General features: G+C 42.3%; 1 long non-coding RNA gene across 1 annotated transcript; it reads right to left on the bottom strand.

Annotated features, from left to right (window-relative positions):
- Positions 1 to 11,284: 11,284 nt before the first annotated feature.
- On the bottom strand, positions 11,285 to 13,184 carry LOC127434110 (uncharacterized). The gene is made up of 3 exons (XR_007895985.1): positions 13,114 to 13,184; positions 12,597 to 12,704; positions 11,285 to 12,348 (listed from the first exon to the last, which is right to left on the bottom strand). It is a non-coding gene; the product is annotated as an uncharacterized LOC127434110 (long non-coding RNA).
- Positions 13,185 to 14,936: the final 1,752 nt, after the last annotated feature.

The following is a 14,936-nucleotide window of genomic DNA, read 5'->3' as shown; positions in this document are numbered from 1 at the left end:
ATACGCACAACTGTTTAAATAGCCTCTAAATTAATGTAGGGCAAATGAGGACATAAATTAGTTTAGAATGCAACATGTTCGCCCATAGATTAATTATTCAAACCATAAATTACCAACTGGTTACCAACAAACAACTATTTGTCACAGTTCCGGCATTTGTGCCAGCTCATACTGTTGTTTGTTTTTCTCTCTCCCTCGTGTCTCACAGGTGGAGACGGCACACGATCAGCGTTTCCATGGGAACGGTGATCGATCTTGGGGAGATGCTGATCAAAGCAAAGATTTACTCGCCTGTTACCATCTGCTTCACTCTGATTGCACTCCCTACTTATTCCTTGTGTGTCACCTCGTTATTTGCTTGTTTATGGTTAACTGTTATGTTAACTGTGTTAACTATGTTAACTCTCTCATGTAGTTGGAGCATGCTCGTGTGTCTATTGTTTGCGCCTCTGTAGAGGTGCGGTTACCTTCCTGCTTGCCGTCACCCTCACCAGTTCTGTGCGCAGTTCATGTGGAGGATTCCTCAGTCTCTGCCCGCGTCTCAGGGACTATATCATCTGGGCTTTGTTTCACAACACACCAACTTCAACGGATTCTCTTCAGATTGTTCCTGACTTCCACAAAGCACACTTATCATACGAACACATCCTTCACTAGCCCATTGCGGCTCGTTGGATTTCAGCCTTCTGCAGCCGGTGCCAGGTGCGCCTTATCTTGACATTGAGAACTTTGTTAATAAAACCATTGAACCGTCATCTCTGCTTTTGTGTTCTTTGTCCCCTCCGTTACACTATTGAACCACGACCTTGCCACAACACCGTCATGACGGACTGGCACCGCTCCAAAGTTACGTTGTGGCAATGAATACAGAAATGTCACTTTTCCGGTTGTCACAACGTAATCAGTTACATTGCCACAACTGAAGTTTGGTCATCAAATTATGGTATAACTAGGAAATGGCCATGTAATTTGGCTAGCTGGAATTACAAAATGGCTGAATTTGCTGCTGCTTTTCTCAAATTTTGCAATGCAGTTTTCTGCATTTTTTGGGGTTGTTTTGCAGTGAAAACTCGCAAATCATCAATATATACCCCTGCAATTGTGTTAATTACATTTTAAATGCAATTACGTGTAAATATTTTAGCGCATAATAAAAGAATATGCAGTTAGCAACCAAAAAAAAAAAAAAGTGCACACAAAAATAACACATTTAAGTGAAAGCTGTGGGTATTGAAATACCCTTAATTATTTTTGTATTACAATATTCTCCTCAGAGAATGCAATAAAACTTGTCTAGGCCTTCAGTGCGATTCATGCCATTTAGAAAACACAGTTTCACAATGAATAAGATGCCATATGCCCATCATATATTACGTGGCAGTCAACTAACCTGAGGGGGAGAACCGCCACCGAGGATGCCATATGCCCCAGGAGCCTCTGAAAGGTCTTCAGGCATGTCAGCACTGACTGGGCACGTTGGGTCGTAAGACGTGCCCTGAGAGCGACTGAGTCCAACTCCATACCGAGAAAAGAGATGCTCTGCACAGGGGAGAGCTTGCTCTTCTCCCAGTTGACCTGAAGCCTGAGTCGGTTGAGATGCTGAAGCACAAGATCCCTGTGTGCACACAATAGATATCACGAGTGAGCTAGGATTAGCCAGTCGTCGAGATAACTGATAATGCGTATGCCCTTCTCCCTTAGCGGGGTCAGGGCAGCCTCTGTGACCTTGGTAAATACACGAGGGGACAGGGACAGACCGAAGGGGAGGACCTTGTACTGGTATGCTCATCCCTCAAAAGCAAACCGAAGAAAGGGTCTGTGTCGAGGAAGGATCGATACATGAAAGTACGCGTCCTTCAGGTCGATGGCCACGAACCAATCCTGATGTCGTACTGACGCCAGGATGCGCTTCTGCATTAACATCCTGAACGGAAGCCTGTGTAAGGCCTTGTTCAGGGCATGCAGGTCCAAGATTGGGCGCGACCCTCCCCCTTTCTTGGGCATGATCAAATAAGGGCTGTAGAAGCCCTTGCGCAACTCGGCTACGGAGACGGGCCCTATTGCTCCCTTCGCCAGAAGGGTGGCAACTTCCGCCCGAAGGACGGAGACACCCTCGCCCTGCACCGTAGTGGAGAGGATGCCACTGAACTGGGGTGGGAGTCTAGTGAACTGGATCGAGTAGCCGAGGCAAATCATCCTGATGAGCCACTGTGAGAGGCTGGAGAGCTCTAACCAGGCCTCCAGTCTTCGTGACAGTGGCACCAGGGGGACGACTGGACTTACCGTGCCCAGGCAGGGTGGTTCGCTGCAAGGCAGAGCAGGCGCCCCAACTGGAAGACAGCCCAAGGGGGACGTACTTCTCGGCAAGCCCGCAACGGTGGCCGGTGACTGGGGTGGGCGAGTGGCCCCAGAGACCAGCACACTTACCTGTTCACCGGCTGTCTCTCAACGGAGAACGAGGGAACGGGAAGTACTCGCGTTCATCTGATTGACCAGAAAGACTTCCAGCGCCTGGCAGTTGCGAGTGCGCTGGCCCAGGGAATGAGGAAACTGCTCTTTTATTGACCATGTCAGTGCCGAGGCCCGGAGGGCACTTAGATGTCATACTCACCACAAGCTGGCCGAGGGGCGATGGTGGGGCTGGAGAGATGTCCCATACACAAAAATGAATGATGACATTTAATGCATTGCCATGGCAACAGTATTTAAGATATCAAGAATCCCTTCAGAATTTAAATCTGCACTGTCTTGACATTATTCTAATTTTATTTAAGCAATTCAGGTAAAAAAAAAATAAGAGGGATATTTCAAAGTCTGTTAAAAGTGACACACTTCCTTCCGCCAGTTGGTGGCGCTATGACCGTGACCCACAATTGCCACATCAATGTGATCAGCCTGCAAGAACAAACATTGGCTAAATTTTGATGTTTTTACTTTTCTGCACGCAGAAGATATGAGACATTTCCTTATACCAATTTTTTTACGTTATTTTATCGCGTCACCATGGTAACACCGTTCGATATATAAACAATTATTTCACAATTTAGCATCGTCAATGTCTTGGCATGATGTTACGCACATTTGGTACCTGTAACATGAAATCCCTAGGAGGAGTGTTTTGAATTCGAGAGCATGCATTTTTCAAACAAACCAAAATGGCCGACTTCCTATTGGGCAGAGCTAATACAAGCCATTGGAAAATATGTCTGTCATGGTGAGAACAATGTCCTCACTAAAACTTGTGAATATCAGACAAACTCTGGCACCCATAGCGATAAACTCACTCAAAATGTTAGGGGGCACTATGGAGTCCACTGGCCACACCCAAGACAAATGACAAAAGAATTCTAAAATCTTGCCAAACTTTGATGGGTGTGCCGTTTCAAGAGTTTTGAAAAAAGTAATAAGCATTTACGAACTAGGGGGTGCTGTGGAACCGATGAGGCATGTTTATGCTGAATTGTAATATCAAATCAAAAGATGTCCTAAGACAAATGTATGTGTAAACTTTCATTAATTTTCAGCCATCGTAAGCCCTTCAGAACACCGCGGGAAAATGTGAAAATCCCACATTCCATCCAACATGGCTGACTTCCTGTTGGGCGGAGTCAAATACAACCAAGTGAATTGGTTGTATTTGACTTGTGTACAAGTCTTGTGCACATCAGAGCAACTTCATCCCAACTATTGCCTGCGTTTGGAGGCACTGTAGAGCTCCTCGACCACACCCAAGCCTAAACACTACATAACTTTTTGATTTTACGCAGGTCTGATGTGTGTGCCAAGTTTCTTGAGTTTTCGAGCATGATGAATGCCTTATAAATGGGTGAATGCGTTAAAAATAAAATTAACAATAATAATAATTGTGAAAAAACATTCCAAAAACAATAGGGCTTTAGCACCTCCGGTGCAGGCCTCTCTGTCATGGGAGGATTCATTCTGCTGGTTTGTTTCTGTGTGTCTCCCTCGTGTTGTTGCTGGTGCGGAGTTAATCACATGGCAGCGTTGCCCAGCAACGCTCATTACCAGCCACTGCTTGATTAGCTCGGCTCCTGCATACTATCTTCTCTCTCCCTTATAAGCAGTCTTTTTGTGTGAGTTCAGTATCGGATCGTTCTCTTATTGTGTGCCTTGTTACTCGTGTTCTCATGCTGTTTTCTGTATTTTTTAGTCTGGATTTTTGCCTATTTTCCTGTGCTCCAGCCATTACCATTCACCAGGATTTCTCACCTCTGTTTCTCTCTGCTACAGTCGTCGCCATCTCACACCCTGGAATATACATTACCCCTACTCTCTCCCCGCTGCATCTGCCGCCATCAGAGTCCTCCAAGTTCATCTTCTTCTCGTCTCTGGACTGTGCCGTTGTTTGTGCTACTTCATATTTTTTCATCATATACCTGAACTTTTCACTCATTAAACATTGTTATATTTTTACTCCTGCGTCTGGGTCCTATTCATCTCATTACTGTCGGGCCGAGCATGCCTTTGGGGTATGGCGGTGTGGGATCAGAAACATCCTTGTTGTTCCTCGTTCCAGTCATTTTCCAGTGAGCTACTGAAGGTCTTCAACCATTCGTCACATGGCAGAGAGGCTGCCCGAGTATTAGCAGTATTAGCTCTGATTACTCCATAGAGTTGGCAGCCAGCTGTAACTGTAATGAGGAGGTGCAGTGGGACTTATTCCTGCATGGGTTAGCTGATCACATCAAGGTTGAGATTTATGCTCTGGACTTACCCAAGACCTTCGATGAGTTGGTCGACTCACGTCTTCAACGTCACTCATGCTTGGCACTAGCTTCTCATCCAGAGCACACTCCCAGCATCTCTCCGCCACCTAGGAATTCCTTTCTTCATGGTGCGATCAGCCAGTCATCAGAAGGAGAACCCATGCAGGTGGGCAGAACTCGGTTGACCCAGAGGGATCGACGACGCACTCATTGTCTCTGCTTGTATTGTGGATCTGCTGGTCATATGTTCCGTTTCTGCCCGTTAAAAGACAGAGCCCACCAGTAGTCCAGAGGTTACTGGTGGGTGGATCTTCTCTACGTAAACTCTCTTCATGTACTCTCCTCCCGGTACGGCTGCAGTGGGATACGCTTCATCATTCCTGTCACGCCCTGGTAGACTCCGGAGCAGAATCTAATCTCATCGATGCATCCCTGGTCAGATCCCTCAAGAGTCCTACTTCCACACTCGAACAAAAGATTCTGGTTAATACCCTCTGTAACAATCAACTCACCGAAATCTCCCAGGTCACCACCACCATCAGACTCATCGTTTCCGGTAACCACACTGAACTCACCTCTTTCTATGTCATTGACTCTCCCCTGGCTCCAGCGAAATTGGATCTCCACAACGCCTATCATTTGGTCCGCATAAGGGAGGGCGATGAGTGGAAGACTGCTTTTAACACCCCTAGGGGGCATTTTGAATACTTGGTTATGCCTTTTGGTCTAGCCAACTCCCCCGCAGTCTTCCAGGCTCTCGTTAATGACGTGCTGAGAGATATTGTTGATCAGTTTATTTTTGTCTACCTGGATGACATTTAGATTTTTTCCCATTCTCTCCAGGAACATGTTCAGCATGTCAGAGGAGTGCTCCAACGGCTGCTAGAGAATGGGCTGTATGTCAAGGCTGAGGAGTGTGAGTTCCACTCCCGATCGGTACATTTTCTGGGATTCATTGTGTCACCGGAGGGAATTCAGGTAGATCCAGCTAAGGTTAAGGCTATGGTAGATTGGCCAACCCTGGATTCTCGCAAGGCCCTGCAGAGAATCCTGGGTTTCGCCAATATCTATCTGCGTTTTATTCGCAATTACAGCCAACTAGCCGTACCTCTGACTGGTCTCACCTCTGCCAAAACTGAGTTTCGGTGGTCTCAGGAGGCCAATTTAGCCTTCACCAAACTCAAAGGCCGCTTTGTTTCGGCCTCAATTCTAATCAACCCTGATCCTTCTCTTCAGTTTGTGGTAGAGGTGGATGTATCGGATGTGGGGGTAGGTGCGGTACTCTCCCAACGAAGTCCCTCTGATGACAAAATGCATCCATCCGCCTTTTACTCCCATCGTCTTTCTCCCACTGAAGGAAATTATGATACTGGCAACCGTGAGCTGCTGGCTATCAAGTTAGCCTTGGAGGAATGGCGCCATTGGTTAGAGGGGTCTGGGTTACCTTTCATCTTCTGGACCGATCATAAAAACCTTGAATACATCCATTCTGCTAAACGTCTGAATTCCAGGCAGGCTCGGTGGGCTCTTTTTTCGGTCGTTTTGACTTTATCATCTCTTACCGTCCAGGTTCTAAGAACATCAAACCGGACACCCTGTCTCGTATTTTTGATCGTTCCGTGCGACCGACCTCCCCAGATTCCATCATTCCTACCGAAATGGGGTGGCGGCACTTTCTTGGGAGATCGAGTTGAAGGTCCGCACGGCCTCACAAGGGGTAACGCCCCGTCTAAAACACCACCAAGTCGGTTGTTTGTGCCGGAATCAGTTTGCTCAGACGTCATCCATTGGGGCCATTCTTCCAAGTTAGCCTGCCATCCTGGAGTCGGGTGTACCCTGGCTCTAGTCAAGCAGAGGTTTTGGAGGCCATCCATGGCCTGTGCTGTCTGTGCTGTTTCCAAGTCTTCCTGTACCCCTCCAACTGGACTCCTTCAACCGTTGTTGGTGCCTTCGAGACCTTGGTCCCACATAGCCCTTGATTTTGTTACAGCCCTTCCCCCCTCACAGGGGTTCACAGTCGTCTTGACCACGGTGGACCGATTCTTGATGGCAGCGCATTTCATCCCTCTACCCAAATTACCCTCAACTAGAGAGACAGCGGTTGCTGTCGTTGATCACATCTTTCGAATCCATGGCCTCTCAACTGACGTGGTCTCCGACAGGAGGCCCCAATTTGTTTCCAAATTTTGGAAAGAGTTTTGTAAACTACTGGGGGCTACAGTTAGTCTTACTTCTGGTTTTCATCCCAAGAGCAACAGACAGGCCGAGCGGGCTAACCAAGGTCTAGAGAGAGCTTTACTGTGTGTGGCCTCTCACAACCCTATGTCTTGGAACCAGCAGCTCACGTGGCTTGAGTACGCACACAATTCGTTGCCAGCATGATCCACTGGGCTTTTCTCCATTTCAGGTTAATTTAGGCTACCAACCACCTTTGTTTTCAACACTGGAACCCGAAGTCGCGGTCCCCTCCGCACATGCATTCATCCAGAGTTGTTGTCACACTTGGATCAGAACCAGACGGACTCTCATCCAGGTGGGACAACGCACTAAGGCCCAAGCCGATCGCCACCAGTCTAAGCCTCCCGTGTACATTGTAGGTCAAAAGTGTGGCTTTTTTCTAAGGATATTCCTATGCGTTCAGTTTCTAATAAACTCGCTCCCAAATTTATTGGCCCTTTTACTGTTACCAAAATTATTAGCCCGGTAGCAGTTCGTCTCAAATTACCCCCTGCGTACAAAAGGATTCACCCCACTTTCCACGTTTCCAAAATTAAACCGGTCATTCATTCTCCCATTAATCCGCCTTCCCCCACCGCCGCGCCTCGTAGACGGGGAACCCGCTTATTCGGTCAAGTGTATTCTGGAATCTAGACAGAGGGGGAGCGGTTTCCAGTACCTGGTGGATTGGGAAGGTTACGGTCCAGAGGAGTTGGGTCCCGCCCCGGGACATACTTGACCATTCTCTCATTGACAGCTTCCATCAGCAGCAGGTCACCCGTCCTGAGTGCGCAGAGAGGTGCACGTAGGGGGAGGTACTGTCATGGGAGGATTCATTCTGCTGGTTTGTTTCTGTGTGTCTCCCTCGTGTTGTTGCTGGTGCGGAGTTAATCATGCAGCAGCGTTGCCCAGCAACGCTCATTACCAGCTGCTGCTTGATTAGCTCGGTACCTGCACACTATCTTCTCTCTCCCTTATAAGCAGTCCTTTTGTGTGAGTTCAGTATCGGATCGTTCTCTTGTTATGTGCCTTGTTACTCGTGTTCTCACGCTGTTCTCTGTATTTTTTAGTCTGGATTTTTGCCTATTTTCCTGTGCTCCACCCATTACCATCAGCTCCATTCACCAGGATTTCTCACCTCTGTTTCTCTCTGCTCCAGTCGTCACCATCTCACACCCTGAAATATACATTACCTCTACTCTCTCCCCGCTGCAGCTGCCGCCATCAGAGTCCTCCGCCTTCATCTTCTTCCACCTCGTCTCTGGACTGTTCCATTGTTTGTGCTACTTCATATTTTTTCATTATATACCTGAACTTTTCACTCATTAAACTTTGTTATATTTGTATATTTTACAATGAAAATTGTGAGTTCCACTCAACCCTACTGCATTTTAATAACCGCTTTACTAAAACAACTTATCACAGTGTTAAATACCAGGCATTCTGTCACTGTGCCATCAGGGGATCATACCCTGTGTAGAAGATTATTTATAGATTGGTTTTGGGGGTAAAGTTTTGAGAACCATTGCAGACGAAGGAGTGCCTGACTTATTAAAGAAATATTAAACAAACCTCTGAATGCTTGTATGATGAATAATTAAGATTGAAAGATTATTACTTTTACTTTTTACTTTTATTGAACTCATGTACATTTTAATAGTAATGAAGAATGGAACAAAAGAAAACTTGGTGGTGAGTAAAGATTAAGATTGCTTGTCTTGTTTGTTTATAACAATTTAAATAGAATTGTTTAAGAAATGGGGTGCATGATTGGCTAAAATTGGCATACTGATTGGAACAACAATTCTTGTGGGAGGAATAATATTCTGTTGTGTGTTACCATACAAATTATTCTTGATCCAAGAAGCAGCAAATCAGATGACAGTGATCAATGTGAATGGTCCAATGCAATACAATGACAACTACCCTGGATGGACAGAAAGTTCCTCCAAATTGGGAGGAAATTGTTTCCTCCAATGAAGATATGTATGATGATATGAATAATGGGCCATGCCCTGGGACGTAAGTGCTAGCCTAACCTCTCCCCAGTGGTGGCCCTCTACATTACGCAAATAACCGTGAAAGAAAAAAGAACTTTTTAGTGTTGGGTTATTTCTACTATTTTTTATATATTTACTGATTTTGATCTTTATGCTGTTATATCCAGTGTGCTATTATGCTAATCTAATCAAAAATGTTATGATTTTGAAGGTATTTTCTTTATATTCTACATAACCGTGAAACCATGGGCAAGTGCTGCACCATTTACATGCTCATGCATAAGAGAGACTGTGTGACCTAAAATTGGTCAATAGAAAGTGATGGGTGAAGGGACTGGATTGTGAAGTAGCACTCTTGAATTAGGCTAAATTAGTGGGACTTTGTAGGAAGTCCCAACGGAGGGATTATATGGAATATTTTTATTTAATCATTCAGTTAATCCATTTTTGATAATTGAATTTATATGTATGCAATATGCAATGATCTAAAAATGACAATGTGTAATCAATGTACTATGAATAACTGAAATTATGTATGTTATTCAATATGTTAGTTATTTAGTTATTTAATCATTCATTTATTGATTTAATTATCATTCACTCAGTTTAACCAAAGTGCAAATCAATGGAAAAATGCAGCTTGGCTTCACTAGGGAGGATTACAGCCTCTTTCTGTCAAATCTTGTATGACCCAAAGGGAGACATGTGTGGGGATACTTAAAGGATAATTTAATGTTTTAATTAGAGCAGAGCTGTGTCCAAAAAAGGCAGATGATATATGTGCATTAATTAGTGCTAGAAATGACATGAAAAACGTGTATGTGGACAGCTTCTATTTGTTAAACTTTATATGACTTTAAGGGAGGTGTGCGTGTAGATATTAAAAGGATGACTTAATGTCAGAGACAGGAACTGCCTGGTGTCAAAAAAGGCAGATGATATATGTGCGCTAATTAGTGCTAGAAATGAGATGAAACATGTATGTGTAACCAACGACTGTAATAAGGGAAATCATTTAATATACTAATCAAATTAATGCAAGAAGTAAGGTTAATTAGTCAATATAAAATATGTAACCATATGAAGTGATTACAGTGTGTTTTATACATAGAAAATGAAATAGTCATGCTTTTGCCATCATTGAAGCACATTGGGGTCAAGGGTGGTGAGCTAGAAGTGAGACGGCAAAGATGAAACTAGGGAGGCATAAGATGATTTCATTGGATGAAGAGGCTATCACTCAAAGAGATAAGGGGGAACAGAAATTGTATAAAAAATGCACGATTCTGAAGTGTAATTTTAGATGCTCCATGGACAACCTCGGCTTTGTTACTCTGTAATAAAAGTCTATTTTTGGAATCAAAATGTTGCGCCTCCGAGAAATCTTTGACTCGACAGAACTTCGATGGCTGTTTTGGGGAATCTGCCACGACACTGTTAATAAGTTTGAAGATTGGATATGTCATATTATTTACTGTACGTGGACTAATAATTTAAGCAGTAATTTAGCAATAATGTAATTTATTCATACCATAGATATCCATTTAAAAAAAACTTGATTTGGCCTAACATTAACAAACATTATTACAATATTTAATGCTTAAAAGAAACTGGAGCGCAGCTCATTTTCACCATTGAAATCTGCTACTCTGAAGAACTGCATGGTTGGTTACTTTGTGACGTCACGGTAATTTAGTACAATATCAATGGCAATAATCAACAATTATGATTTTTGCTATAATCGTGCAGCCCTAATTCAGTCATTAGATTAATACATGGTCCAGCAGTCTTTTATTTCTGGAGGCTTTTTCACCATTAATACAAGGAGTTTCCGGTTCTAATTCACCCCAATATATCTTTTTATTTTAATAAACCAAGATTGCATCTGTATGTCAGTGGACATACAATATATCATGATTTAGGACACATTTGTTTGTATTTTGCTTTGTGATGGAATTGGACAACAGCGCGACCTGCAGTGCACATGCATGCACGATACAGAACAACTGTCAATGTCGCTGATAACAGCCACGACGAGCACTCATCATAACATTCAAAATAACTAATTCCAGCGCCTGACACCACTCATTTTAACACACGAACAAAATAGCCTGCTCAAGAACTGGCAACATTTCTTCTCCATAAGACACTTACCTGATGATAGCTATTTCAAAAAGTGTTAGGGACTTAACTTAATTGGCCTGGACAAAAAGTGGTAGGTACATGTCCCACTCGTACCACCTATAAATGAGGCCTATGACTGCATCATTTCGGTCTTAGGATCATTTGGATGGACTCCACAAAGAATAAACTACAATCAATCACAGCATTTGCCAGTACAAAACAGCAAGTAACACTTTATTGACCACTGCTTGCATCATTTCATTCTCTTAAAATGGAAAACATAGAAAATAAACTACAGCTAAGAAAAGCCTTTACCAGTCAAACAGCAAAAGACTCTGCATCTATGTGCACTTCCACAGTCAATTCGGGATGGACTTAAAAAGACAGTTAATCATTAATCTTACAGTTCAATCAATATCCTTTAGTTTTAAACACTGCCAAAAATCTACTCAGTTTACTCAGTTGTATTACACACTGCTAACTGATATTGGCATTAGATTCATGCAGTATACCATAGGGGAACTGGTTCCCACAGCTGAGCCTGGTTTCTTCCACATTTTTTTTTTTTTTTCTCCATTACCTAACATATGCAGTTTTTGTTTCCTCCCACAGTTGCTTTTTGGCTTTGTTTTTTAAAAGACAAAAACATTAAGGCATGATTTTCAATGAAACTGTTCAATGGGGACTTTTAAGTTATTAGTATGTATTAGTTAAGTAATTGTAGTATGATTTTCTGTAAAGCTGTTTTAAAACGATATGTATTGTTAAAAGCTCTGTATAAGAACAATTTCCTTGTCTTGACTGACTGTATGAAGACTTTTAAAAATGTTTTATTAGTATTAAGAAATGTGACAAAATGGTTGGAAAAAAATAAAACCACAGAATATTTCGCAATATACTGTATGTGCTATGACATTACACTCAATGTCTGGGGGAATATATATTCAAATAGTCTTCCACAAAACCATGTATGAAACCTGTCATTGTCATGATACGTTAGGTTCTTTAAAAATGCTTGGTAGTATAACATATAACAACCCTGATCTAAATGGAAATGCCACAGTGTCTACACAATAACCTATATTGTCAGTTTCTACACAAATGTTGTATAACTTGAGGCAAAATGAGATACAGTTTTATATTAGCAAATTTTAGTGGACACTCCCCATACACACAAAACTTATGTTGCCTGATCAATATGCTCAACATACTAACTACTGTGTTGCTGCAGGACTTGTGGGCAGATCTTCACAATCAGTATTACCAAGGGGCAACATATCCTGGAGGGCAAAAACATTAAAATTGAAAATAAAACCATTAGTTTTAGGGAAAAACATTTATTTTTTTGAATCACATAAAATACTAATGTGTTGAAACAGCAATACATTTTTGATGTGTTTCTGGTCTTGCCCTTTTTAGTGTTAATAACATCAACAGATGGTTACTACCTTCTATTTAAACATATACATCATAAGCCAGTTGTCAATAGAGGTATTATGTAAGCAATTAACATGTTTGAATCACTTACATGATAAGGTGGATGAGTCGTTTTTGAAGAACACACTGCATTCCCTCTTCCGTTCATACATGCAATGACGGTGCGTTTTAATTGTCTAATCCCTGTATATTATGTCCACTAAAATTTAAAACATACATCAGGACAATAAATACTAGCCTTTATTCCCGTGTTTTTTATCAAAATGACAGACATCCTCATAAAGACGATTAAAAAAAACTTAAAATAAAAAAAAAAGGTTATTGTATTTTTGTTCATATGTAAGAAAAACTGTCTTTAACTACACGTTGGAAAAGTTGATATCAGCTATTCATAGTTAAAGTCATTTTTTACACATTTAAATGAGGGACACAAAAGCCACCAATGTGCTTACTATATAGCTAGCACATCTAGATAGCTAAAGTTAGCGATCGTGTTACAAGCCATGAATTAATTGATAGACAGTGCTCCATTGAATAAAGAACCTTACAGCTGTTGTACAAATTCCAAATATGTTGGAATTTGGTTATATTAAAAAAAGAAAAGTTACCTCTTCAGGGTCTGCATCATCCCACTTTCATTTCAACTCTGAGGTGCCTCCTTCCCGGAGATGGCCAGTAGCCAATCAAAACAGGAGTTCCAGAGAAGGCCAACAGGCAATAGAATTTGTTCACACCAACTTTTGAGCCCCGCCCCCGGCTGTCAAAATTCAAATGACTTGTGAGGGTGTAGAATACAACTTGCGCGTGAGCGTGAAGACTAAACTCGCGCACGTGTAGAACACAACTCGTTCGTGTGAATCTCGTGTGCGCGTGTTCAGTTCTGCATGCGAGGGACCTGCCAGATGTGCATTTTTGTTATATCTCCTTGCAGCATGTTGACTGATGTGCACAATCATATTTTTTCCTCTCCAGTTTGGAATTTGAAGTTTCTGCAGTTTTACATTTTGCTTGCAAGCTTTGTTACTGTGCTCACCCTACTGTAATTCGCTTGTGCCCTGTTTCTGCGCTTACGTATTTTTGTCCAAGATTTGACATCATATTATATAACTCATCAGTTCGTGCTTGTCTGTGATTGAGAACGCATGGGTGAAGCAAGGAAGGCCTGTATAATTTTTCAGAAATTACAAACCCAAAGTCCTACTTGAAAAACTGACTGAACCCACCGGACCTCCAAAGGTTTTTGCAGAGCTTTCCTACCGGGGCAGGGGGCCCCCCGACATCTGGGGCCCCATGCAATTGCGTAGTTTTGCAATAGATAAAACTGCTACTGAGGATGGGCATGTGTCACAATCTCAGCCGGCGGCTGTGCGCCGATAACAACGCGTCCCTACCGGATCGGATGCGGGACAGTTGCGTACCTTTGATTACCAGCAGGGACATGCGTGAGGAATGTGAGTAGTCACCGCAAGACTGTCTGTTCTGCTACGGGAATACCCACATGGACTGCATGCTCATGCAGAACAGGAACAACGGGGTGCAAAGCCGATTTAGCACAGACCCTCTAAACACACAAACTTGGAGAAAGTCAAAGCGGAGAAGGCCACCGTGAAAGCGGCCAAAGAGCAGCGACGGGATTATGAGCAGAGACACCGGCTGCTGCTGCTTGGTGAGTGACCCTCCATAATCACACACGGTGCGTCAAGATTTTTATTGGTAATTCAATTGTGTACATGTAAAAATATTTACAGTAATTTCAAAAATAACCTCTTTTCTAAAATTCAGTTTCTTTAAATATATTCATGTGACCTGATCAATACAGATAGTTGTTTCACAAATTTAGGTGGGGATGGTAGGGACATGTCCCTATCAAGTTTCAGAAAATCTGAAATGTCCCGACCAACATTTGGGCATTTTACCACATAGAAAATACTTATGTTTTTTTGTTATATATGTTATACTTATGAAAATGTTTTTCATTTTCATTTTAATTACTATAAAAGTTTCTCAGTATCATTATTCATGTCTAAATTATTGTCCAACCTTTTCTGAAGCAGTGCGTCAGAAAAAAACAGCGTTGTCATGTGGCACCTGCTACTTTTCTCAGCGCTGTTTAGGATGCACCAATCACTGTCATTTGAGATTACTAAATATTTTTTCTTTTCTTTTCTTTTTTTATAATTTTCTGGAGATTACAAGGGCATATTACCATTTGCATCTTTTGTACAATCCTTGAAATTAGTAGATTTAAACGCTTTTTGTATACAAACCTATCCTGTACAAGAATGTTTGCATTTTGAACTAATATTTTATATTTTCTGCAATGTAATTCACAATGTATAGCATACATTTAGCCAATACATGTTTTATTTTGCACTTTGGAGAAGAACTTCCGGGTAGATATGAAAAGCATGTTTTGTCAATAAAATTTACA

Source organism: Myxocyprinus asiaticus, chromosome 44 (genome assembly GCF_019703515.2).
Source record: "Myxocyprinus asiaticus isolate MX2 ecotype Aquarium Trade chromosome 44, UBuf_Myxa_2, whole genome shotgun sequence".
Taxonomy (NCBI): Eukaryota; Metazoa; Chordata; class Actinopteri; order Cypriniformes; family Catostomidae; genus Myxocyprinus; species Myxocyprinus asiaticus.
The sequence above is the reverse complement of the archived record's forward strand: the minus strand, read 5'-3'. Positions and strand labels throughout refer to the sequence as shown.